Source organism: Dermacentor silvarum, chromosome 1, assembly GCF_013339745.2.
Source record: "Dermacentor silvarum isolate Dsil-2018 chromosome 1, BIME_Dsil_1.4, whole genome shotgun sequence".
Lineage (NCBI taxonomy): Eukaryota > Metazoa > Arthropoda > Arachnida > Ixodida > Ixodidae > Dermacentor > Dermacentor silvarum.
In genome coordinates, this window is record NC_051154.1 from 174,785,115 (window position 1) to 174,811,970 (window position 26,856).

The window sequence follows — 26,856 nt, forward strand, 5'->3', positions numbered from 1 at the left end:
GACGTGGCATCGATGGAGTTACCCCCCCCCCCCAAAAAAAAAAAAGAAAAAAAAGAAAAAAAAAACGTGCATTAGGCTTAACACAAACCACGTCGGCTGCTCTTTTGTGTGGATACGTGAACTAATTTGTGCTCTGAGGCTTAATTCACAAAAAAAGAGATCTTACCGTAGAATTGTCTGCACAAAAAAATTCAATCCAATATTGATGCTGAACATATTATTAGCGATAGTGGCCAGCCAATGGGAAAGAGAAATTATGAACAAAAAAATCCCTGTGAATTGGGCCCCTTTTTCACATAAAATATTCACTTCTCTCGTTCTGCGCCGCTTGTACATGTTCGTTACTTGCAGATGCCTAATATTTGTCGCCTGTATATAACGGCGGAGCCGGGCGTGAGCGTGACTGTGCTGTCTCGAACATTCACCAGAGCAGCGCGAAGCAGGTCAAATGTCGTTATCCGAACCCGCTTCGCGCAATCGCTGATCCAAAAACTTTGGATTACTCAAAGTTGTGGCTGCCCGAGTCCCCCCTGTATAAGCATAAACTTCTTTCGCTAGTCCGCTTGCACATGGTAAGCGAGGGCTCCTATCGAGCACGGCATATAAATATATGAATGCGGCGTGGAGGCATGCGTCTATTCCCAACTTGGTTCTTGCAAAGAGTGCGGCGGCCGGAGATCGACCCGGGGACCGCAGACGATCCCCTTCAATTCGGTGGCAGGCGAAGGTGCCCATCCGGGCGCATATGCAGGTGCGCCAATCGAACGCGCCGAGAGGCCTGCCTGGCATCGCGCTTTTGAAGGATGAGCAAGCGAGAGCAGCGTCCGGAATCTCCGATAAGGGGACGCGTCGATGTGCACCGAGGGCGGCCCGGCCCGACCGCTAATTTCCGCCCGTCTTGTCGCCTTCTCCCGCCCCACTGAAAAGCTGCAACCTCGAGATAGCTTCGATTTTTGGCTGCCGGGCGCGACGGTGGTCGGGAGTGCGCACCGCCTCTGCCGCCGCGTTGGCAGCGGTGCCAAACTGTCAGTGCCGCATCGTCCCCCTCGATCAGCAATGGAGGTTCTCTCCTGCGCGTCCAGGCGGCGGTCCTAACCGGGAAACATCGCGGGATTCGTGGGCGCATTCCGAGCGCTCGTGTCTGACGCTCAGCGACCCCCACTGGACTTAATTCGCCAGAATAGCAAGCGTGACAATGAAAGGGGATTTTAACGCGTTTCTGGTTCCACTGCCTGACACACTGTTCTCAAGTTCCGATGAAGTGGATACTATAGAGCGAGGTTTCGGTGGGACGCGTGAGGAAGGTTCGTACTGGAGTATCGTCATTTCCTGGCTCTCAGGTATCGCACCATTGTTGCTTGTTGCACTGTGCTGCCGCCCGCAACACTTAGCGACTGTTATTCAAAGTTACTTGAGGAGGAAGAAACCTATACACAGGCGGACAAGATTCTGCACGAGCAATCGTGCACTGGGTGAAGGAATAGAAAAATAAAACAAAAGTAAGCGGGAATGTAACACAACACTTATTTCAAAACTCGGGATCACTTTAGCTACGTGGAAGCTATAACATAACCTAACCTTAGAGCTCTCAAAACTGACGCATGAAGGACTTTCAGCCCGGCACACGTGGTCAAAACTTACATGACACCAAAACAAACCTGTTTAACGAGGAACGAAAACGTAGGATATGAAAAATATTCGGTTACTGCAAGATATTTTTATTTCGAATACCGGGTCTCCTCACTTCGGCAACCGCCGTCGTATGCCTGTGACTGCCGCCCGATCCGCTGTACTTAAATAGAGTGGCGCCGCACTTCCCATTGGAGTGAGTTCGCGCTGAGCAGTGGAACCCGCAGGATCGAGACATGTCTCCGCTTATATATACGATGCGTAGATAGCTTCTAGATACATGCTGCTATGACGGACGGCCGCGACGGTGGGCGACAGGACAAGCGTGCGGTCCTCTTTTCCCAACGTCATGCACCATTGCTCTCCTGGCGTAGAGTGGAACCGGCGATGAAGGAGACCGACGCAAGAGAGGGCTCGGCGAGAAGCGAAACGACTGTGTGGCAGCCTCCTCTTGCAATATAAGACAGATTCCCGAGCGCTCTGCACCTGCGCTCTACCAAGGTGTGAAAGATGCTGAGCGTCGCATTGTAGCGCTATGTTTCAGTTCCCCGAGTCTTTTTCATTACAATGTAGTATGAACGCTATCAGTTGTCCACGTCACCAGGTATATGCATACCCACCCACCGCTATAGCCCAGCTGATATGGCGCTGCGCTGCCATGAGCTGGAGGTCGCGGGTTCCAACCCGGCCGCATTCCTATGGGGTCGGACTGCAAGACTGCTCGTGTATCGTGCATTGGGTATGCGTTAAACAGCCCAGGTGGTCAAAATTAATCCGGAGCACCCCGCACTACGGCGTGCTTCATAATCATAGCGCGGTTTTGGCACGTAAAACCCCAGAATTGAATTTATTTCTTTTTTTTTTTAGGGTTTACATACCCGCAAAATAAAGGTGTTATCGCATTGTCGGAACAGGCATTTGTTGCCTCTTCCCCAGCTTCTAGTGCCCATCGCAACTCTTTTCAATTTCCCTCGACTTTCTGAGCCGGAAAGCGCTCGCACAATGCCAGGGCGCGCGCGATGAATTCGCCGCGGACGCAGTCATTCGACGGTCGTTCCTTTCCGGCCGCCAACGTTCGACTGCGGAGGCGCGCTCCTTTCGTGCGGGGCCTATAGTCGTCCACTTCTGTTCCTGCGATAGCTCCTTCGTGTTTTCCCTCGTGCTGATTATTCACCGCGCCAAATCCCGTTAAGCGCGCCGGCCGCTCGCCGCGCACGTTACACCGCACCGGCATCGTCGAGCGCCGGCGGCTTTTCTTCGCCCGACAGCGCGCTTCCTTCCCCCGTCGCCGGCTCCCCCCCGGGAATTGTGGATCAAGTTGGCGGCTGCTGCCTTAAGGCTTTGGGACGCACAAAGCGCCCGGAATATGGCGACGCGCCGTTTACGCCAGACGAAAGCTCAGAAATCCTCGCTAATCCCCTGGAGGTACATCTTGTCGTCGCTGCCGCCTGTTTGCCCAAGCGCTTTTCTGGCCGCCATCGTCGGCTCGCAGCCGCCGCGCTTGCTACGCGGTTCTTGTTTCGCTCCCTGCTCGGCGCGTATACGCCTGCTGCAGTGCCACTCGTGCAGCTAAGAATAATGATGTCACGCACTGCTACTATACGCGCTAACTATACACGCGTGATCGAGAGAAACTTTTGGACACTTGCTGTGCCAGCCCTGCGACAACGGCTTGTCAGCGTGCAGCCGTATAATGAGCAGCAGCGCGCTCCTCCGCTGTGCCACGTTTTCCGCGACTTTTTTTTTTTTTTCCCCTTCTTGTTCCTTCCGCGTGCTCACACTTTATAATGGTACGTCTGCAGTTGCTCACAGCACACTCGATGACGGCGATCACTTCTCACCTTTACTTCAGTTTCTTGCTCTGGTAATAAAAAGTAATTTCCTTTGAACGTGACATGCTCCTCGCTCGATGTCAACTTCTGTGCCACATCACTTCTACACTCTTAATGTGCGTACAGTTCCAGCCAGGAAGAGGAACTTTCGTGCAAAAAAGTGCATTGTACTTAAGAGTAACGCGAGTTCCGGAGAAAATACGCGTAATATGTGGAACAAAGACTCAGCGAAATCAGTAACGTAATATCTAGAGCAGAGTCCCATATATATATATATATATATATATATATATATATATATATATATATATATATATGAGGTGACTACGCTAAAGATCTTAATAGATTTGGCCGTAAACTGCAGTTGGCGTTTAACGTCAACGGTAGATATAAAGGAGCTGTTACCTTAATTTGTTAAAATCGTCGCAAGCATAGTCACGACGAGCCGGACGGAAAATCTCATCCGACTGAAATTATAAAAGAACTCTTAATTTCGCTGGTCAGACCAGGTCGCCTCAAAACGAGGGCCCACAATGGGATGCCGCGATGTTTGGTACGCACTAAGGTATTCAACAGTCTTTTAGTTCAGTTTTTCTCCTGTGGTATTTCTTCCCCACATAGAGCTGCCATTGTAAACTGAAACTCATTGTTTCGCAGCAAAAATGACCTTGCGAAATTACATGCGATGGGCCAACTTCTTTCTCTGTAGGCTACCTTCGTGGGTGCATGTTGCAGTTCACTTCAGTTATGTCAAATGAAAGTGACCAGTGCCGGGGCCCAGGAATATTTCACTATATATATATATATATATATATATATATATATATATATATATATATATAAATCGTAGCAGGCCTTACTGCTCATTCACTTTAGCGCCAGAAAGTTATAGCACAAGTAGAATTAAACAAGTACTTTTATTGAACTGGTGCATGTTAAATTACAGAACTATGGCAGTATTCACGAAACTTCTCGGGCCAGATTCGCAAAGCTTTTCTTTTGCAAGTTCGCTTTGCCATTGGCTGGCCGGCTTCGCTAATGATATGTCTGGCATCCGGATTGGCTAAAACTATTTTGTACGAAAAATTCTAGCGTAAGAAGTTTTTGTGAATTCGGGCCCTCGTTCGTAAGTGCCTTCTTGCTATTGGCTGGCCGCATTCACTATCATATGGCCAGCACCAGGATTTGACTGGAATCTTCTCTTGCGAAAATTTCTAGCGCAAGAGTTTGATTGGGAATACTGGCCCTGTAACAGTGAATCAGGGTCCGAATTCACATAAACTTCTTACGCTAGAACTTTGCGTAAGAAAAAATTTTATCCAATCCGGGTGCCAGACATACCATTACTGAAGGGAGCCACCCAATGGCAATGCGAACTTACGATAGAAAGGCTTCGTGAATCTGGCCCCAGAAAAATAAAAAAACTATCGCCAAACTCCCACGACTTTTTGATTCTCCTAATTCAATTACTTCGAGCAGCAGTTTCAAGCTCCCTGCTCCTGGACGTTTGGAGAATCTCACAAGACATTGAGAGCAACTAACCGGAACTCCTGGAACACATTAAAGCAACTCCACTGTCACCAGGGCCCGTATTCGCAAAAAAGCTATTACGCTGGAATTGTTCGTAAGAGAACATTTCCGCTGATCCCGATGCAGGACATATTATTATCGAAGGCAGTCAGTCAATGGCAAAGGGCACTTATTAACGAAACGTTCGGTCAATTCGGCCGCAGACTAGTTGCAAACTCGCGAACAACGCGAATGCCAAGAGGCTCCACATCATTCTGAAGAACCATGCAGCTCGTATGCAGCGACAGACGCCCGTAGCGCCATCCATTTGCAAGCAGGACATGCGAGACACGGCCAGTAAGCTCTCTATTTTTCTTTCATTTCTTGGGGAACAAGGCCTGAACGTCAGCCCCTTTTACAACAACACTTTGGTGGGCGTTCTGTTTTTCTATTCCTAATCTGAATTTGAAGCAGATGTTTGGAGCGTTTGTTTTGGAGCGGTTGTTTTGGAGCGAAAATTCTCCATTGCACCTGTAGTCGGAATAACTGCTTCGCTGTAAAACGCAGCCTGTGGCTTCTCACCACGCACAACCGAGCCGCGCACGACTGCAAGTTTCGGCGTTCTTAATTATGCCAGGAACATCGCGCAAGGCGAGATACGTTCTTCTAGTTCCCTTTATAAGCGCGCATATAAAGGATCAAGACAACTTTGCGTTTCCCTAGCGAATATGTTTCACAAGGAACGAACACAAGAAATTAAGATAAGTCGGCTAAAATAGATGTCGTCGCTGTAGAAACGTTGTAAGGAGCTGGCATTTAAAAAAGAAAAGAGAGAGAGAGAGAGAGAGAGAGCAAGAACAGGAGAGGCGCCGCTACAGGGCTACTTCCAACATATCACGGCGCAGAAATTACTATGCAAATTTCCAGTCATGCTCAGGCTTTTCCCTCGTAAATTTCTCGTTTGTATTTTCTAATTTTATTATTACATTTTGCTCCTTTTTAGCGGACTGCGCACGCTTGTGCGGTATGTTATAGCGCCGCACCACTTATTTATATCCTTGTTCTTGCAACCTGTGTAATATGTGTACATACAGCGCGAGAAGCTAGATATTCCGGCAGAATTCGAGATCCACCGGAGTTTCGTATGGGCCCGTCTACGCACGAGCCTCGCGGCTATCGGGCGGTGCGGTTCACTTACGGTGTTGAAAATCTTTCTTTCTTTCTTTCTTTCTTTCTTTCTTTCTTTCTTTCTTTCTTTCTTTCTTTCTTTCTTTCTTTCTTTCATTGAAGCACTTCTTTTTTTCTTTTTCTCTCTCGTTTGACCGTGATACCGCGGAAGCAGACAAATATATTCTTAGCCCATACTCACTAACCTTCTTGCACGTAATAGCCGTCCATGATTGGTCCTCGTCGCGACGATTTTCTTGTTATCACGGCGAAACTACTTCGCAAATTGCGCTAGCGACAGACCATCTCAAAGGCGGTCGTCTCATTAAAACACCGATCGCTATCACTAGTGGCGGGAGCCCGACTGAGGGTCAAGGGAGAAAAGCTCCAATGTTAGAGAAGTCTTGTTGAAAACCAATTTAGGATTCTTGGTCTGTATTCACATAAACATTCCTACGCTGTTCGTAAGGCCAGCAGGCAGCCAATCGTAATGCTGGACATATCATTAACGAAATCGGCCAGTCAATGGAAAATAGCATTTACGAACGGAAAGGATTGCGCATTCGGCATCTTATTTTCAGGGCTTCCCTTACGTAGGCGCGTTTCCTCGTCGGCCGTCGTTTAAGCACCCGCCATACCTACGGTAACGATCGGCTAGGTAACGAGACGATCGTCGCTGTGGTGGCCAATCGCGGGCGGCACTTATACCTGAGAGTTTTCTCAAAACTCCCGATAGCGATCACCGTCCTAACACGGAGAGCACTCACGTAAGAGAAGTTTTGTGAATATATATACGGGCCAGGTTTCTCTCTGTTCTAGCTAGAACACCATGCCGCACACGCTGGCGGTGATCCGATATTTGTATATGTATATGTACGAACGAGAGGAAGCGCTGCAGAATGGCCACAGGGAACGTTACGAAGAACGACGCAACGTTCGTCAGAAACACATTACGTAGTGCTCATTATTTGAAACACCGCCCATATAACAGAAACGCAGCGATGATAGGACCCGGTGACTTCGCTGTTTCATAGGCTGGCGCACAGTTCCGCGGCAGCGCAAGTAACCACGACGCGTTGCATTTGCCGCAGACAAACGCACTAAGAAGGCCACGTTTTCTTTTTAGGATTATCCCGCATGCCTTTGTCTGTCCTTCTTCGTTTTATTTAGAATAATCTCGCCATTCTAACTCACGCATGGGTATTCGTGTATTTCTTTTTTTTTTTTTTTTTTTCACCGACAGGTATTCATTTTGTAACCAGCGCGGTTGCAATCACGAGGCTGTGGCGCTATCTTTCGTTACATGCACGGTACAGAACGACCTTATATTTGCAGTGTCAGTGACGGAAACCGTGCGGTCAAAAGGACGGCTTCCAAAACGCCGGCGCGGGTGGGCGTGTGACCAAGCTGACCTATGGACTTTTTAATATCACGTTCCTCTTAGAAAATTCAATTTTAAGCGCTTCTCTCCCTCTGAACGCGGTAACTTTGCAAGAAGTTAACGATTTGCGTTATAGCCGCATCATTTGAGGATAGAATCAGAGTCAAAGAAAAAGTTCGAAGTGAAAATTGACATAACGGTTCTTCTCAAGTCCGACCAGATGCTCTAAGAAGGGCTTCATTTTGTTTCTCTCTCTCATTCAGCATTTCTTAAAAAAAAAGGGGGGGGGGGGAGCCGAGTACGTGAGTAAAGAGAGTCGAGTAAGCTTTGTAACGTTTCGCTGCTATTCTGTGGAAAGTCAGTTTTCTTTCTTTAATGTCGAAGTCACCGCCGGCGTCCTTTGTACCTTTCTCTTTCTGATTGCTTTTTATCCGATAGCAGAAGCATGACATGAGTTCATTGCGATGGCTGGCGAAAAAGAGAGTTACCTGACGCCAGTGGTCCAGTGGTCGGAGTAGTGGTGTCCTTGACAGTGTAGCTTCAGGCGGGGTTAGCCTGGCAGTTTGGGCCTGCAGTTGATCTGCTAGAGCGCCTCTTTGTACATGTCCTAGCTATATCTCAATAACAAAGAAATAATAATAAGACAAACAATCGCAGGACACCTAAGCACTTATTTTGAGTTGTGAATGCGAAAGCATTAATGTCCAATTGAACGCCGCTGAGCGGTCCTTTGAGTTTTGCGCAGCGAGTAAAGTGCAGTACCGTAGCGGTACGTGCTGCCCGAGCCAGCAAGCAGCAGCCAGCCTGCGGTGCCAACGACGCATGTCAGCGACGTCCTGCGCGACGAGAGACCGAGGAAGCAGCAGCCAGCCACCAAGAACGGCGGGCGAGCGCAGCAACTAAGCTGAGTGGGGGTGAGGGAGAGAAATACGGAACGTGCACCGGCTTCCGAGAGCGAGGGTGACGTGTCGTCGCGGTGATGCCCTCCCCCATCACGCAACACCTGGCGCGCTATCGCCGGCAGCCGGTGTCCCGTTTCACACTCTCTTCTCCGCCGAGGCACGCTCGTGGCGTGGCGTCGCAGCCAATGGGAATTTAGGTCTCGCTTCTCTGCTACAGAATATAGGCGCCGGCTTTTTCGCTCAGTGGGCCATTTGACGCTCTCGCATGAAAAAGAAAGGACACTTCAATCCGCAGAAAACAACCCGGGTGACAAAGTTATGGATGAATGGATGCAAAGCTTTAATGAAAGTCCTGAAGTACGCGACAAAGATATGCTTTCTTTATTTATTTCGTGAACTATTAGCTTTGACATGTGGCTCGTAGCACACTTTGGCGAGCTTCCTAATATTCTAATTTTGCACTGGCTTAAGTTAAAGTCGCGTCACGTACCGCCAAGAAGGTACATATATAGTTTATTTTACCGCGTAAAGCGAGAAAGAACCTAAGCCGGAGGCAAATGACCAGTGGCCTGGTACGAGAACAAAAAGAATAAGGGCGATAACCATCGGTCAAGCCCCGGACAGGCGAAGCAGTTCAGTTTCATCTATCGACAAAAAAAAAAAAAAGAAAGAAATTATATAAACAAAGCTGTAGGAGAAGCTTTGAGACTCACACGAGAAAAAAAAAAAAACTGAGGCACTGTGGTCATAAGAGAGACAGAGCGAAAAAAAAAAAAAGCAAAAGAAGACGAAGGCGCAAACGTGCGTTTCCGTGACACGAGAAAAGGACACAACCTTCTTTTTAAATTAAGGACGGCTCGAACCAAGAAAAAAAAAAGTATTCAGACGCCAGTTGCAAGAGCCCTTGGAGTCCCATTTACAGACGCAATCTCTTTTCAGGGCGACGCCTCCTGGGTGCTATACGTGTTTCTTTCCCGGCTTGAACTGCATGCGACCGCCGCCTTTAGGAGTAACAATTGTCGAGCGAACATTGTTTCCAGAGGCCAAGAAAGAAAGACGGAAAAGTAAGGCATCGACGAAGACGTAACAAGTGGCCGCGAGAAAGGGCGGGGCACGCAAAGGACTCCCGAGTGATACCGAAGAGGTCGCCTGTGTTCTTTACGAAGCTCGCAGCGCAGTACGAGAGCTTAGCTGGCATTTTCTCGGTGCGTGCGCAACGAGCAGACGCGCTGAGGAGGCACGCTTCGGCCGGGTTCCTGCCATGCGCGTATTAAAGGAAGCACGTGAAGAAAAAAAATTATAAATAAAGCGGCGGACGAAAAAAAAAAGGGGGGGGGAGGGGGGGGGAGCGAAACGCTCTAACCAACAGCGAACGAAAGAGTTGCCGAAGTGAACTTTTCCTCCCCATTTGATTCGCGCCCGCTTTCTCGAAGTTTATTCTGTATCTCTCTTCCCCTTGACGGCAACATCCCCCTCACGGGCGGGCGCCTCGCGCGCGTGGCTCGAGCCACTGGCGGCACGTTAGCGAGGCGAGCAAGCAGCAGCCCCATTAGCGACCAGGGATTGCGAAGTATTGCAACGCGCCTCGTGTGTGAACTGGCATGCCCCCCCCTCCTCTTTCCAGCACAGGCGATTCTCGCGGCTGAATATTGGGGACCCCCACGTTGACACGGAGCGCAGCTTCGTTAGAAGGCGGTGGTACTGCTCCCATTTCGCGTGTGCATTGACAATTTCAAAGCCGACTCGTTCTCTCCTCTTTCTTCCTGGCAGAGATGGCGACGATAATGATCTCCACGAGCTTTGCTCGATTCCTCAGATCTGGTAGCTCTGCGCGGCAGGCGCGTGCTGTCAGTTCCAAGCTTCGAGGCCGTAATCGCGAAACCACCGCCGCGAATGATTTGCTCAGCCATGACTTTGTGTCCTTCCTTTTCTTTTTTTTTTCTGTTCCTGCGTGCTTTCTTCTCTATTTTATGTGCCACAACTGCTGAGCACAAGGTCAATCAATCAGTCAGCCAGAAAGTCATGAGTTGGCATCTATTATAACTAGTTGCGAGTGGGGTGGCACGCGTCGGGAATATAAATCAGCAGAGAGGATTTGGCTTTTTTTCGTTGATTTTTTTTCTAACGAAACAAATTTTACTCACGGTGTCACCGTGTCACCTCAAGTAATCGAATCTCGGTCCGTATCAACTGCCCAGGCCCACTCGCTTATCTAACCATCCGGCGCTCATAGAAGCCACGCATCGCCCATTTATTCTCGCAGTACGTCCCGCTTCTCCCGTGGTCGGAAACGGCCACGGGAGAAACAACGGAAACGTTAGCAGTGACTGTACGGCTCAATGATTTAGAGAACTATATATATATATATATATATATATATATATATATATATATATATATATACAGCTTCTGGTAGTCACCGCAGAAACAGTCGCTGCTTGCTCGGAAGTATACGCGAGTGACCTTGGGTTTGCCTGCGTCACTAAAAAGAAAATGAAGAGAGAGATAGAAAAGACTCTCGGTAAGTGGTTTAACGGCGCGCGCAGGCGCCGGTCAACAAAAGAGCTTCGGCCTCAGTTAGCGTCGTTCGGCTAGCGCGCCTCTGGCGGGAGCTGTACAAGACTTGGCGATTAGGACCACCCATGGTGGGCTCGTTCGTTCGCAAAGTTCGCCGCAGCGCTGCGCAATGATTGCGGCTTCCCTGCAATGGCCTTCCTTCCTATCCGCAATGGGCACGCGCGGGTGTAAAGCGCCGCGGCTCTCGGTGAAAGTCACGTATTTGTTTTGGAGCCGGCCGACTGGCGCTCCATGCGTATTATGCACAGGAGTGCGACGTTCAAGCGTAATGGCGCCTCGGCTTTAAGTGGACGGGAATATACAGCATGGTTGCCCAAGAGACGTCAGGCGACGGCCGAGTGTTCTCGAAATTAACACTGGGAAGTCAATCTGCAATGGCTCACTCGACGAGAAAGTCGTTGCTGGGATAACCCGCTGAGCGCATTCACAAGTGCCTGAGTTGCATTGACTTTTATGGTTTAGCGCGGCGAAAGAAGCTTACCCTAACGTGTCGAGAGTCATCGGCCACCCTGTCACTCACTTGTCAGAAAAAGTGCGGTGGAGGAAGTTTCGGTAAAGAAGGTAGCAGAAATTGAGACACGCGTAGAATAAGAGAATTACCGAGACTTCGCGCAAGTTTTCTAGCAGCTAGTGCTTACTACACGTCGCTGGTAAACGCGTGCTTTCGCGAAGGGTCTAGACAAGTTAACAGCCAAAGATGCCGTACTGGCGATACTATAGCTGCATCTAATTTTCGCGGGCAAGCCGTTGCATTGCGTCGCCTATGGTGGATGATCTATCGGTGTACATTATGAAAGTCACTGAGAAAAGAGGGGGTGGGCGATAACTTGTGACATCGCTGTAAATCGTTGTGGGCATCAGGCGGCGACGCCAGAATACTTAACCGCAATGCTTTAGTTTCAACTTCTATTGAAAACACACACACACAAACGGGTGCGCGCGCGCACTTTTTGTTTGGTTTATTCTTTTCTATTTTCTTTGTTTTTCACCTTTGTTCTGAAGGGCATCTCATCGGTCGCCGCGCACAACACTCTTGGCTGGCTGTGAGGACCGTTACTTTAGCCTTGATTGCTTGGCGTTCCACGAACGGTCAAGTATTAGTTAAAGGTGGCTGCAGCATTCTCTCAGAAATGTCTCCGTGTTCATTCTCTACACACATCTGCACTGGAAGCCCCTTATCTAGCTGCAACCTAAAACTGTATTCTTAAGAGCGTTCTATGGCATTCTGATACCTCATTCGTTGCGGTCAATTCTTTTCATCAGGGAGTTAACCGAGCTCTCTGCAGTGGTCAGAGTCAGTTAGAGACAGGGAGCGCCTTCACTTAACCCAGTAAAGGCTTTCTTTCGCACGTTTCAGCTTTCCATGTAATGCTTAATGGTGTATTGAAGGGGGTCTTGATAGTCGTAATGCGGACATGCATTCTTATGAGGGATAGAGACCAGAGGCGGTGAAAGTGCTAATGAGAGAAGGCGCTGGAACAATCTCTCATACCTGTTGCAGGCATTTGATCGCCGACCCCCAGTGACGATCTCTTTCATCACGAGCTGCGCGCTGTCGTGCGAGGAAGAAGTCACAGCGGCGCGGAGAAGTGAGCAAGAAGAAGGCAGCGTGCCACATCGTGACCTTCGCGGGCGAGTCATAGCGCCAATAGCGGCCACGCGTCTTCTGCTACCAACGGCACCACCCACACTAATGAGGACGGTTTCATCTCGCGTCATTAGGTGTTCTAATTACCTAGCGCCGCTAGAGAGGACGCCACAAGTGCGGCCCGCATGGTTACCCGGGGTGCCAACGCCGTCCCCATGACGACCGCGACGGCGTTGGTCTCCTCGGAGATGTGTCCGCTTTTATATTTGCGCCGGGGCCTGTCGCATGTCCGCTGCTTGACGGGCAAATAATGAAGAACGGCTCCTTGGCGCTGTCAAGCAGCCTGTCCGTAATCGCCCTCCGGGACAAATCAGCCTGCGCCGAGCTCGCTCGCCTGTTCCTCATTTGGGGGCTTGGAGACACCCTTTAATGGCGGCCATGCCGTCACCGTCCTTCGCTGCTCGAATAGAGATGGGGAGCCGCACACCTAGGCGCCTCGCGGAACAAGAAGAAAAAAAAAAAAAATACGCCGACTGCACGCAGAGGGACCTGACCCGTCTTTTTATTCACTTCAGACGTCCTTGTTCCATTAAGGGATTGTCAACACCGGGAACCGGGTGATAAGAGAGTGCCGAGCCGGTCAGTACTGCGAACAGCATCTCTGCCCTCCTTTTCATTTCCGCGAGAAAAAAAAAAAGAAGAAAAGAATTAAGACTGAATATCCGTCGTCGCTTTCTAATGAACAGGAAGTGCCGCCAACGAGACCCATTTTCAAGTCATGATTAAATTCTTTCGCATTAGCTCTGAGCAGGGAGTCAGTGACCAGCTCTCTGTCCTTGGACAACAGACGATAGATTCTTGTGCTCATGCTTGCTGTTCCATTACTGCAGCTAGGTGTGGTCCTTAGGCCTTATCAGCTGAGTACTTGATAAATGGTTTAATGTCCCAAAATAGCAGCGGAAGCTACAAGAGCCACCGTGGTGCACGGCTCCGTAATAACTCTGGCTTCGTGAGGCCCCGTAACATTGATCGAACGCAAGGTAAATAAATGCTCGATTTTATGCTTAGCAGAATGCCATAGCCGATGAGCCACCGACGACGGGTGCGAACAATACCAAACATTCTCATGTGCGTGCGCCTCCTGTGGGCAAGTGTGTGTGTGTGTGTGTGTGTGTGTGTGTGTGTGTGTGTGTGTGTGTGTGTGTGTGTGTGTGTGTGTGTGTGTGTGTGTGTGTGTGTGTGTGTGTGTGTGTGTGTGTGTGTGTGTGTGTGTGTGTGTGTGTGTTTGTGTGTGTGTGTGTGTGTGTGTGTTCGTGCGTGCGTGCGTGCGTGTGCGTGCTCGTTCGCACTCGCGAATATGTCCAATGCTTTGGTATTGTACATACATGCAAAGCACGGCTTCATTAGGATGTTCTAGCAATACCTTTTTTTTAAAGCGGCGGTGCCACTTTCACATGTGACTTTATTCTATACGTATCTGAGCCAACGGATCGTGCTCATAAATAAAAGGGCGAACGTGAAGGAGTTTTTTTACGTGCGCGGGAGTTTTGTCGGCTTGAACCATGAACTGAATAAGAAAATATTCCTTAAATGTTTATAGTCACGCACTGGAGCTGCACTGTTGCTCGTTCGCTTCCATTTATCCTCGGTTCCCGCACAAAACAACCATAATTTCATCGTTTCGGCGTCAGTTGACTGGCAGTTGCGTGAAGCCCTCAGGGTCTCGAATTATATAAGGGAAAAGATATACCGGTATGTGTGTGTCTTTGCCACACATACCGGTATATGCCCTAATCTATACTCTACATCTATACTCATCTTCCCATATTTTTTATGTTGCTAATTGTTTCAGTTACTGTTGGGAGAAATGATAACAGAACACTAATGCCGTAGCAGCCACCTAGCGTTGGTTATCCTCTTGGGAAATTATGCTCAGGCGTTCTGAATACGATCACAGGAAAGTGTGCATTTCTCAGCATAAGGCCTGTCCTAATCAGTGTGAGCAATTTGGATGATTATTTGGGCTGAAGAAACTTGACGCTCTGTGTTCGAATATTGAAAGCGGCGTACCTTGTCCTACTAAGCACCAGTACATGCACATTGTCAGATGCAGTGGAGCTTTTGGTCGGTCATTAAAGATACAACATCGATGTAACTTGCTCTGCACAATAGCCACATGAAGAGAAAACTGTAGTGTACAGTTTTTTTACAGCAATAAACGTAATTTTTTTCAGTGTCACATTTATTGAACTGGTATGAACGTAGAGTAATAGTCCGCGACATATATTAGCAATTTAACGGAAGGTAACACGCTAGTAATTGCATCTGCTGTTGAACAAGTCAGTAGCTTCTGTAAAGTGCTGGCCGACCGCAGTTTATCCGAGGTATTCGACGGGACAAGCAGTATTCAAATTACTCCTTTAAAAGTGAGAACCCGTACACGTTCATTACAACTTTAGCTGATGGCAGCTCATAGAGCGCGCTGAATGTATTTTGTACAGTTAAAGTGAGCCAGGCCATTTTAAGTGTATAAGATCTCGAATGAGTCATGTGATCTAGCCGTTACTCGGAGTTGCTAAACAAATGCATTTGCCTTTCTGTTGATGCATTTCACAGTTCTTTCCTCTTCTCGCTTCTTTTCCTGGATCGTCGTCTCTTATTTAGAAGACATCTTTCGGCGATCTCCTTGTCTCATGACAAGCGTCTTTCACTGCAGTGCTAGCTATACTGCAAAGAAGCGCACTTATAGAAACCTAGGAGAAAGCGTAAACGCTTCATTTTCCATTTTTTGTTATAATATTAAGCCTACGGGTCTCCCAGAAAAGAAGATGGAGCACTTTGGAGGGAACGAAGAATACCTTTCCCATTCGTTTTGTCCCGGACGATACCGACGTCACAGTAAACTTGGGAACAGCGTCGAGTGGTTGCTGAAAGGAAGAATGCGCGTGGCCTAAAATGTTAAACGGATACAAGGAGCACTGCTGGACGAAATGTACGCGTAGCGGCATCCGTCCTTGTAAAGATTCTCTGTAGAAGTACCCATTGTCTCGAGCGCCGGAGCGGCGCACCCAGAAGTGCGTCTGCGCCGTCTACCGTAGACCACTGGTTTGAGACAGCTTGCACTGAGCATGCGGTGCAAGATGGGCTGGCTAAACTGTAACTGTAACTAAACTTCCGAAATTTAAGTGATCACGCGTTCAACGTCACAGGCGCGATACATGGGTCAATAAGGCGACGCGCGGCGGTTGCGAGAAGGGTGTACAATGGCTGTGAAAAAGTTTTCGCTGGAAACAGAAACACGTGTTTGGCGGGATAATGCTCCGAGAATAAAAGCAGGTGCGCGTCAGGCGCCGCAGCTTCTTTGTCTAGAACTCTGACAGAATTTCGGTTGTCAAGCCTGCCTTTTTTTTTCTTTTTCTTTTTTCTTTTTACAGCGAAGCTGTTAAGGGCTCACCTTTCGATCGCCGCGTCCGGCAATAGAAAAAAAAAAAAAAAAAAACTCTCATTGGCCGTATGCTGTATATACGAGTCAAAGCGCGCGAGGGCGAGGGACGCGCGCTTTCACGAGGAGCGAACGCACGGCGGAGAGAGAGATTGTGGTTGTGAAGAGGAAGAGGCGCTCGGCGGAGAGCAAACGCGACTTCCCAGTGGAAGAGGAGGGGTGGGTGAGGAGGGCATCGAGGCACCCTAGACTGTGCGTGTGCGTGCCCGCTCGCCCACTGCGGCGCATGCACGCAGCCCTGCCGGCTTCTGCCGCTGTGCTCTCTCTGGGCTCTCGCCCGCCGCTCCCCTAATAGTGTCGACAACGGCGTTTAGCCGTTCGTCACGTGGCCAACGTTTTGACAGCGGTTGTGTGCGGTCACACAAACAACGCGCACAACTGTTGTCGACGGCGGTGGCGTTTTGCCCGCGTTAGCACTGAACGCGCGCGGCGTTGGTGACGTGTTTATGAAGAACGCGCCAACGTTTGCCGTAATCTATTTCTCATTCTTTAATAGTTCAAATAACCAATTACACCATCACATCTTAATAGTCATAATTGGAAATACATAATTCCCACCACAATGCAGCTTCGCTGGTCTTCCATCTCCCCCCCAGTGGAAGGGCTCACAGATTTTTGTTGTTGTTTTCATACCGCGTTAGTGGCAAAATTATATATACTGCATGTCCCAGCTAACGTTAGCCGAGCTGTTCAATTAAAAAACAAGATTTAAAAAACATGGTGCAAGATACAATTATAGGACTTGCGGTGTTCGGTTGTCACATGTCTGACGACCTAACACCGTAGGTCTTAAAATCGCACCCATCTCCGTGTCTTTAAAATATTTTTTTCCCGTTAAACAGCTTGGCTAACGTTAGTTGGGATACCCTATATACGGCTCGCCCTGCAGAGTGCTATTAGGGCCCAACCACGGAAGTGTTTTGTTGGCATCGTCCCTTGAACAAGAAGGCACGCTTCACGCACGCGCATCGCCTTGCAATGTTTTCCAGATGCAACGTCACCTTATCTCCGAAATTGCACCATTCTGTATATTGCATATACGGTGCAATAATTTGTAACGTCTTCTTTGGCAATAACAAGGTAATTCTGGTTTTGAACTAGACGAAGTGCTCCCCGGACGACTTGGAAATGATGGCAAACGAACGTGTGCAAAGTAAGCCGAAGAATGTATACGAGCACTTAGAAACAGAGCAGTTGTACCGAAGATGAGCCCTAAAGATGAAGAATGGGCTGTAAGAGAGCCAAGCCAAGCAGCGACGAGTTACGTGGTTGAAGAACGATATTTCAAATAAAAATGTGGATTGGGCGTCGTGCACAAAATTTGAGTCTTTAATAAAAGCCTCCCTCTGAGAACCACCTGATCTCTGCAGCATGTGCGCGCGGATGCATAACGTCGTGAACGCAGAAAACGTGCGTTGCGATATGCGATGGGGGCAGACGTTTACCGACCGAGTGACACAAATTACAAATGGTTCGTTATTTTCGTGTCGACACGAGTGTCGAGCTGTGCTTTACGCTAATTACCTGCCTCGTGTCGACAGCGCTCGCCCTCCCGTTTTTATGCTCCGGCCGACACTGTAATTTCCGGAGGCACCCTACCCGTTTTCTCCCTAATTTCGCGTAAGTGTACGCATTACGGGGACTTTTGTTGTGTTCTGCCACAGGCCGCCCACACCATATTTTACGAGAGCGTCGCATGCGGGTCCAAAGGCCACTTGTGTAGCTAGGCACTGTGATTTCCTATACTCCCCCCAGGCCTCCACTTGTCTCCCAGCAAGCTCACAACAATTTATAGCGAGCGTATTTTAATGAATCCCATCAAAACGGATGATTACTGCGGTTACTCGGGGCTATATAATACCTAGTATTCGCGTCTTACTCCTACTCCGGTAAAAAAAAAAAAAAATGTAGAAAGGGCACAATACAACTTGTCGAGTACCGGACAGTGTTTGCACACACATGCACATACCCGCAGGTAGCACGATTTAACTGTGAGTCATGGGAGACGCTTCGAAGAGAATTTGCCCGGGTTATTTACTCTTAAAACGTTCTACTTTGTTTACATTTTCTTCATCGCAATTTGGGGGACGTAGGTGGGGTGGGGGGGCTAGAAGGGAAATAACATAGATTTGCTTGAGATTCACTTAGCTTGTTTGAGATTAAATTAGCCGCCAATGAGTCCGGCGCGAACAGCGCTTATTCCGAGCGAGGGATTGTTTGGCTGCACACGAACCACGCCTCAAGTGCAAGCTTGTAGATATAGCGTAACACCGCTACTCTGAGAATGTTCGAGAGCACATTGTGCCCTCAGACAATAAGATTGTGAAAAAAAAAAGGCGAATGATTGGGTTCTGGTTTGAGCTGAATTTCAGCATCTGGCTGTTTTATTCCCAGAGGTTCAATGCCAAACGTACTCAGTCAACCTAAGATCACATCATGCCGGGACGCTAGCTGATCTAGTAATTCAATGATGAGTGCTGAGCAAACGGTTCAAAGCATCTAAGCGCTTGCTGCTGTCTAGAGTCTTGTGTATACAGCTTGTGAGCTGAGAATGCCGGTGCCTAAAGCATATAAATTTTACTGCGTCTCCGTTCTTGAGCTATTGCAGCTGGTCGAGGTTCGCGCGCTATTGTCATTCCTACTTGTTCTTCTCCCTCTTTTTCAAGGGCCGAATTTTGCAATGATTCCTTTTATTTTTCGCTGCTCTTGCTCTTCGTCATTGACGCGCGCTGAATCCGCGCCCCCGCTGTCGCTGGTACCGTCCACCCGGTGGGACGCGTCATGGCAAATTAAGTGAATAAGATAGTTTCGTTTAAAAAGTTGCACCTTTCCTCATCTTTCCTCATGCAAGCTTTGAGTAATTGTTAAATCACATGAGAGATTTTTGTGTTCTCTGTGCACGTATGACTGCGTGTTCCAAATGTGATATGAAACATGCTATACAACACCTAATATAGTTTGCACCAGGAACTGTAACATTGTCGTGCTTTTCCCAGCTCGAAAGAAACATTATGTGATGGGGAGTTTTGGCACGCGTAGCTTAACCAACTATTCCGATCGCTCAGTGAAAGAATGGGTTGCGTTGGATTAGCGAAATTTACGGTCAAGTTGCAGAGGGCCGGCACCTTTTCGTCGCAGCATTTCACCACGTGTCAAGGAGATGCTTGTGATACCTGTGGGCCTGCATTCAGAAAGAAGTGCGTACGCTATAGCGCTTGGCGAGCACAGATACCTGTAAATCGTCGTAGCGATCATAATCTTAGCGAATGTGACCGGCCAATGACAAACGGTTCCTATGAGTGAATTATGCGCTCCATAATCGTGTTGTGCCGTCCCAGGTGAGGGGACGCCGCGAAAGAAGTCTCAGTGTGCAAGAGTTATTCGCCATCCTCGCTGCATCTTAGCATGTGCGTCACCCTCGCTGTCTCTCGCTTTCCCTCATTGTTGAAAAACAACTGGGCCCATATCTACAAGACGTTCTTACGCTAGCATTGTTCGTAAGAGCAAATTCTAGCGAATCTGCAGGGCCGCGATTTTGGAGCGATGCTTGCCTCTCGATTATATGCCACTTTTATCACCGACCGTTCACGGCCGGCTGATCGCTTTGATAACGCCGGCGGGACATCGCTCTGGCCACTGACAAAGCGCGAAAAGGAATATCATCGGAGAAGGAATCGCGGCCCTGATGTTGGACGCTCTAGGTCCGCGCGAGCTGTAATAGCAACCTTTAGAAACAACTATCTTGAAGCTCGTCAGCGCCCGGCCCCGTTCTATTTTACCAGGTTCATTACCGCCCGCTGAAACAGCTATTAGTGGGTCAAATGCTACAACATTGTAGCGTTTGGTGAATAAAAGGCGACTGCGAATTGCTGGCTTACTGTACTGGTGCATGCACGCTATCCAAAAAGCCTTTATGGTAGAATAGTTCTAAAAGAAAATGCCAGCTAATCTTGATGCTGGACATAATATTAGCGAAGGCAGCCGCGGCCAATAGCGAATAACTTTTGCGAAAGAAAAGCTTTGTGAATTCGATCCCAGCTTCCTTTCTTCTTTCTTTCTAATCTTCGTGCTCCCTTTCCCTCTTACCCACAGTGCAGGGCAGCCAACCAGGCCAAGCCTGGTTAACCTCCCTGCCCCTACCTAATCGCATTTCTCTCTCTCTCTCCCAAATTAGCTCGGTTAAAATTGGTTGTCGTTTTATCAACTGTGCCATATACGCCAGGCGAGCCCCTGGAGTCGCTTAGCCGCGAAGTGAAGTCATGGCAAAGCGCATAGTTTGACCTATCGCTCGCTGCATCGGCCGTTATCGTCGCAGAGATGACAGTGGGACTAACGTTGGCCGGCCTGTGGGGCCCCGATGGCGCAGCATAAACGCACTCGGCGAGTCTGCTGAAGGCTGTATACGTGTTGCGAAGGTTTGCTAATAGCATTGTATTTTGTCATTCAACTGTATTTCAGTGTGCAACGATCTAAATTGCAGATACCGAACTGTTATGACACGTTACTTGCGTCAAAAATTTATTACTGCTTCAAACCAGCGAATTGTCGCGCTTCTCGTGCTCTCTTTAGATGCATCTTGGGATTTTGTGAACAGTAGCGCGCTGAAATCGTGCGTTGGAAGATTTGTACGACCATTTTAAAGAAATTAATGGTTTTTAGAGGTCTAGTAACCTATTCAGCTCTAACGGATGCATTCAAGCAAGGACCAATGCAAAACACGACCTTGTCGCTGGTTGCTCGCCCCAAGTCGTTTTCCTGCGAGTGTAGTTCCCTGTCCAATGCATCTCGCCGTCGCGAAGCCAATCATTCTTGCCAACCACGCCCAGACGCTAGGCATTAGCAAGAGACTGTAGTTGACGTCACGACTTCGAGAGCGTAGCACGACAGGCCATATTCACTAGAAACGATGACCTTGCACCGGGGTCAGTGCATGAGTTTTGAATTGACGTCACACAAACGCTACCGGTGCGCTACGAAAGTTGGAAGCGGACTGCACCAACATAAGTTTCCACTCAAAGTTATTCATTGTTCACTTACTCTACTGGGTAGGGGGGATCTCGGTAACGCGAATGTGAAGGCCTCGGTGTTCGTTACTCCCAACGAATGGGCGTACACACTAGGTCATGTATAATTGAGCTGAACAAGTTTTGCGCGTATTGGACTTCACTGTTCAATTATCTATATTGTGAACCGGTGAAGAAGTGCCACTAATTCTGCCATCTTTTCGCTGAGTCAAGGCAAAATGCCGCGCAGGAAAAGCGATCCTTCTTTTTAAAAAGGACAAGGGAAGAAAAAAACGAGCGTTTATATATATATATATATATATATATATATATATATATATATATACCCGTGTTTAGCGCTAGCAGCTGTTAACGGACCAATGTATAGAGCATTTTGTCCTCTGGTACCGATGTACTAGAGAAAGAAAATTTTTCTGTAACTCGGTATTGCACGTCCGCTCTTTTCATTGTTGCTGTCTATATTAACGTAGGTGACCCCTTGTACATAACGCCCGTTTATGGGCCATGACACAGCGCGCGGTCTAAGCACGAGCGCCTAAGCATGCAAGCTTTGTTATTTCAGGTTCTGTAGCGCAATCACACATTCGAAAGAGCGCGTTATTTTCTAAAGTATATATTGCAAGAATGCAAGGAAGAACTAAGCAATTTGTTGTATTGTCCACTGTGCTAAGAAAAAAAAAAACAAGTTGTCATTTTGTCTCATTTTTGTCGAGTGCCGACGTGGAGGCCTTCGGATATTCATCGCTGTCCTCAGCTACCAAAATCTAATCGCCCGCCAGCCTTTCCGTATAAGTAGCAGCTGAACATCTCGTTTAATTAAAACAGCCAACACGGGCATTCACAAGTGACCAGCGGCTTATAGGACCTCTTAATTGCTCGCTGCGACGTCACATTGGGCCGGAAGTTCACAGCTTGGTGACTCAGTAGCGTGTCTGGGGGATGTGTCTGTAGGACGGCGCGGCAGTACGGAAGCACTGGCATTGCAACATTCCCACTTTTATCGGATTCCGTCATATTCGGGCGACATTGCCACTGATTTTCAGAACAGGCTTTCGGGGTGCTTCCACCGACCGAAGAACGTGGCACGTTTTCAATTCCTTTGCTACGACCGACAAATCGTGACGCTCCGCGCTTCGTCTAACGCTGAAAAGGGGCATATAATGCAGGCAAGGAACAAGGCACCGTCCTGGCCCTTAAACGAACGGGGTGTCGGCGATCGATGTGGCTCCATGGTGCACGGCGGAAAGCAGCACGTGTGGCCCGCAAGGCACGCACGTCTGCAGCTGGACCCGAGTGCGCTCCCAGACCGAGCTATTTGCAGAGCTGGTGCTGCTGGATCGATGCTGCGAGCGCAGGGCTGACCGGCGTGCGAAGCACGGCAGATGCCACCTCTGCGGTGGATCCACGGGTGGCGCAGCACATGGCCGGGACGGCTCAGGCACCAGGGGCTTCTCCAGCGGGCCCACCGTCGAGGGGAGAACCGCCGGGGCCCACTCGCGAAGCGATGAGGCCCGAGAAGAGCACGCTTTGCTCCGAGTTAACTGCCCTTGTTTTGGCGACCAGTAGATGGAGTGGAGTCCGCGCTGTCCGTGATCAGAGGCCTTATTAAGGAAGCCTTTCGTTCGAAAGGGCTGTTTGCCTTCGCAATATCCCCAAAATATCACGATAGGTTCGCGCCTGCTTTTACGAATAGTTCTAGCGTAATAGCCTCTTCGTGAATACGGGCCCAGACCTTGCGCCGTGCTATGCATAATAGGGCAAAGCGAAGCAGTGCCGCCACGCAGAGGCTCGCAGTAAAGCGAGGAGAGAACCTTTTTTCTTTTTTTTTTTTCTTTTTTTGCGCAACTGGGCCCGCGTTCACAAAAACGTGCTTACGCTAGAAGTCTTCGCAAAATCAGATGCCAGCCAAACATGATGTTGTACATAAATTACGAACGAAAAGCTTTGTGAATTCTGGCCCATGGACCAAATTCACAAAGCTTTTCGTTCGTAAATTCTGTCAGCCATTTATCGGTTTGGCCTCGCATTGAAAAAAAAAAAAAAAGAGCTGTTTGGACACAAGGGTGGTTCGTAAGCACCGACCCCGGTGAATTGCAAAAGCGAACATATTTTTTTTAGCAGTTCGTAAGAACAGGCTTCTATCAAATGTTATAACGCGTATATTACAAGCGAAGCCGGTCAACTCAGCAGTTCGTACGCTAGAGCGGTGCTTGAAAACGTGAGGGGAGGGGGTTCACCAATTTTTTCACTCGTGTGTGAACTTGGCCATAGTCCGACTAACTTCGTTAATGATATGCGCAGCATCAGCATTGGCTCGCATTTTCTCTTACGAACAATTATGTCGTAAGAGCTTTCTGTGAATACAGACCCAGTATAGTGGAGTGGCGACAGCGAAAATAATCGCAAAAGACCGGCCAATGACTAACAGCTCTTACGAACAGAGTTTTTTTTTCCTGTTTTATTCTTCAGTGCAGGGACGATTTCACGAAGATTTTTGTTCATAAGAACTGTTTGTCATTGGCCGGTTACTTTCGCTAATAACATTCTTGCTGTAACCATTCACATAAGCTTGATTTTACGGGCCGCTCTAACGTACGAACTGCTCTGTGAATGCGGGCCTCGATTCCTGAGCCTTTATAGCAAAATGTCTCTTTGTAAGTGCCATCCACGATTGGACATGGCTGCGGCGATTATCTCGTTCTCACGCCGATCACTATATCAGGCAACTGAACGGCCCACCCGATAAACGCTCTTATGTAGCGAATTAAGCGGATACGGGACTCTGGAAGAGAATACCGATTCCATGAAGTTTTCCGCTACCTTCGTTAAAGATTTGTTAACAATATCAATATCAGCCGGCGCCTGTTGTTACAACCCGATTACGCGTGCGAACCGATTTGGTTCACGAGCTTTTCAGCAATACCATATAACTCTGTATACTATATTGTCACACCCGCGTTTCGAAAGCTGAAAACATCTTGGACCGAATTCACAAAGCTTTCTCTTGGTAAGTACCCTTCGCCATTGACAGGCCGCTTTCACTAATAACAAGTCTGAAATTGTGGAATGTAACAGACCAGATACACGCTCCTCCGGCCAACGTCTGCGTTTTCCCTCTCATGAAACCTCCTACTTCTCTCTCTCTTTCTCCAAGATCCAAGGTTGGCTAGGATCTGCTTTCAAAAATAATATTAGCCTAAGAACACTTTTTGTGAACACGGGCCCTTGTGAGCACGGGTTCTCAGTAACTATTGCGTTCGGCGGCTGATCGCGAGGTCACGGGTTCTATTCCCAGCCGCGACGACTACGTTCGGATGGGTACTCGTGTAATGTAAAGGCGCTCGTGCATCGCGGTGCCTTAGGTGCACGTTAAAGAACCTGCAGGTGGTCGAAATTAATCCGAAGCACACCTTCGCCTACCTTACCCCCATTACGACGTTTCTCAAAGCCCGTGTGTTTACTTTGGGACGTTAAACCCTGTGCTTCTTAAAACACGTTGCTATACAATTCGACCTATAGTGTTTCTCGATCGACTAAAACAAACGATAGTTGTCCTTCGTTGCTGTCGGTCCGTCCGCACCTATGATCTCGTGCAGAATTGAAATTAGTTACTGGCGAGTTAAACAGTTACGTACAGTAACTGGTGAGGTAAACATATTGATACGAACGCACAGTGTAAATTGTAATTTCTCAATATAGGGAGAAATAACTGTTGGAGATTCGAGAACTCTGTCTTTCATCACTCACATTAGCAGCGTGAATAAAATTTTTAAACCCTCCCAGCATCTGCAGAAGGATGTGAAAAGAAAGACGAGCTCGAAGTATGTTGTTTGTCTTACGGAGGGCGGAGCAGTTGAAATGCATACTGCTTCGTGTCCTAGGTAAAAACTGGTGTAATTTCGTATTTCTTTCAATTAAATGCATTTAATATACCGAATGAACTAAGTACAAAATAATATTCAGCTTTGTGGGTGAGCGCTTGTTGAAGTAAGACTTATAGAATCGGCAAAAACAAAAATCGTTCCAAGAGGATTGGATTGGTTGCCTCGGACAGTTTATTGGGGCCTGCCAACATGAAATCAGTACACATATTGCAGGTAGAATAAATGTATATCATCGCTTATCTGTTCACCGCGGCTCGCTTGACGCCATTGCACGCACCAATGAGGTCCCGTTACACTTTCAGTATTTGTGAAAAACTTCTATTACACATTGTAGTAAGCCTTAAGAAGCTGTATGGGATTCGTGGCTGCCTATGACTTCAGTGCCTAGACACACAAGAAGCATAGGCACTACCAGTGTCCACTGCTCATTGGATGACACGTGGGATATACGTGGCCAATGAGAAGCCAAGAAGGGCCGGTGCACGCCCGTTAGGCAGCGGGCGCAGCAGAGCCCGGGATTAAAGTAACCCTACAATGCTCGTGTTCGCCCTTTTCTATGTTTTGGCCCTTCGTAATCGGACGTGGCCACATTGGCGTCATCACGTGCACGTAATTGAAGATGAAAGTCATCATATACGGGAGAACAGAACACTCGGACAGGTGCACCGGAGAGAAAGATAAAGAAGACGCCGAATGATTGTACATGACTAGACGAGTATCGCGGGCTTTGCACGTCCGCAAGGCGGAAAAAGTAGGTATGAAGAAACGGGCCGTTTCCCTGAAAGGTGTCGCCAAGACTCTTAGCGCAGACCTCATTGGTGTCTCGGCACAAGGAGAGTGGATTAGTGTCGTGCGCAGTGCTCTTGCCACTGTTTAGGCGGTGTTGTCTGCGTGAAGTAAGCAAAATAACCATAGCTTAGTTTCAGTAACCTTATATCTTATCTATGACACCTTTGACGTACGTATTGAGTAGACGTCACGTTATAAACATTTAAGGTCTGCTTTATACAAGGTGGCCCAAAACTGCTAGCGAGAACAGCGCAACGAAGTACACCTGTACTTCGAAAAGGTGCTGCAAATACACGTAAGAAATGCTCCCAGAAGCGGGGAGAATTTCTCATCGCAGGAGATGTTCTGGAAATGTGACGATGATCTCTTCTTGAAGTGCGTACAGGGTTGCGATTGCTGGCTCGCTACAGTCGTCAGTTGCCGGCTTCCAGCAACGTGTGATAGCGTCGGTGCGAGTGAGTTGCGGCCGCAGTGCTGTTGCTCACAGCCAGGCGGAGACGGCAAACCCTTTCGCGCAGCAGGGCCATCGTGCTGATTCGGTTCGGGCAACGATATCGCAGCGCCGGCTCCCTCGCAACTTTCCAGGCAGCGCCGGTCCCACCCGGAAGCGCATTTATCGCGAGCACGGTGCGTACCCGCGCGATGCGCGAATTCGGAGGCCAATGACCAGGCGGCGGCAGCATCTACGGCGAGCACGTCCCGCGAACGATCGGCCGCGTGCCACCCCTCCTCGCCAGCCGGGGCCCGCACTTCTCCGCGTAGCGGCGGCATAGCCTCGGCTCCGCGTCCTGTGCCGAGCCGCGAGTCCTATAAAGAATGGTGCTTGCTCGCTGCTGCCGCACCTCTCGCTCGCCGCCCTCGTGCGTGACGCGCACTCGCTGTGCGGGGAGCACCCGTTCGGCGGCCGCGGGAGAGGAGAAGTACGGGCACAAAACAGAAGGGGCACGCATGCGAACGCAGCCGCGCTCGGTGCGCAAAATTGCACAAACTTCGCGACTCGCACAGCGCCCACCCGGCGTGCCTCGGGCGGAGCGAGAAAACGAGTTTCTTGGGCGCTGGCCGAAACTCTGGA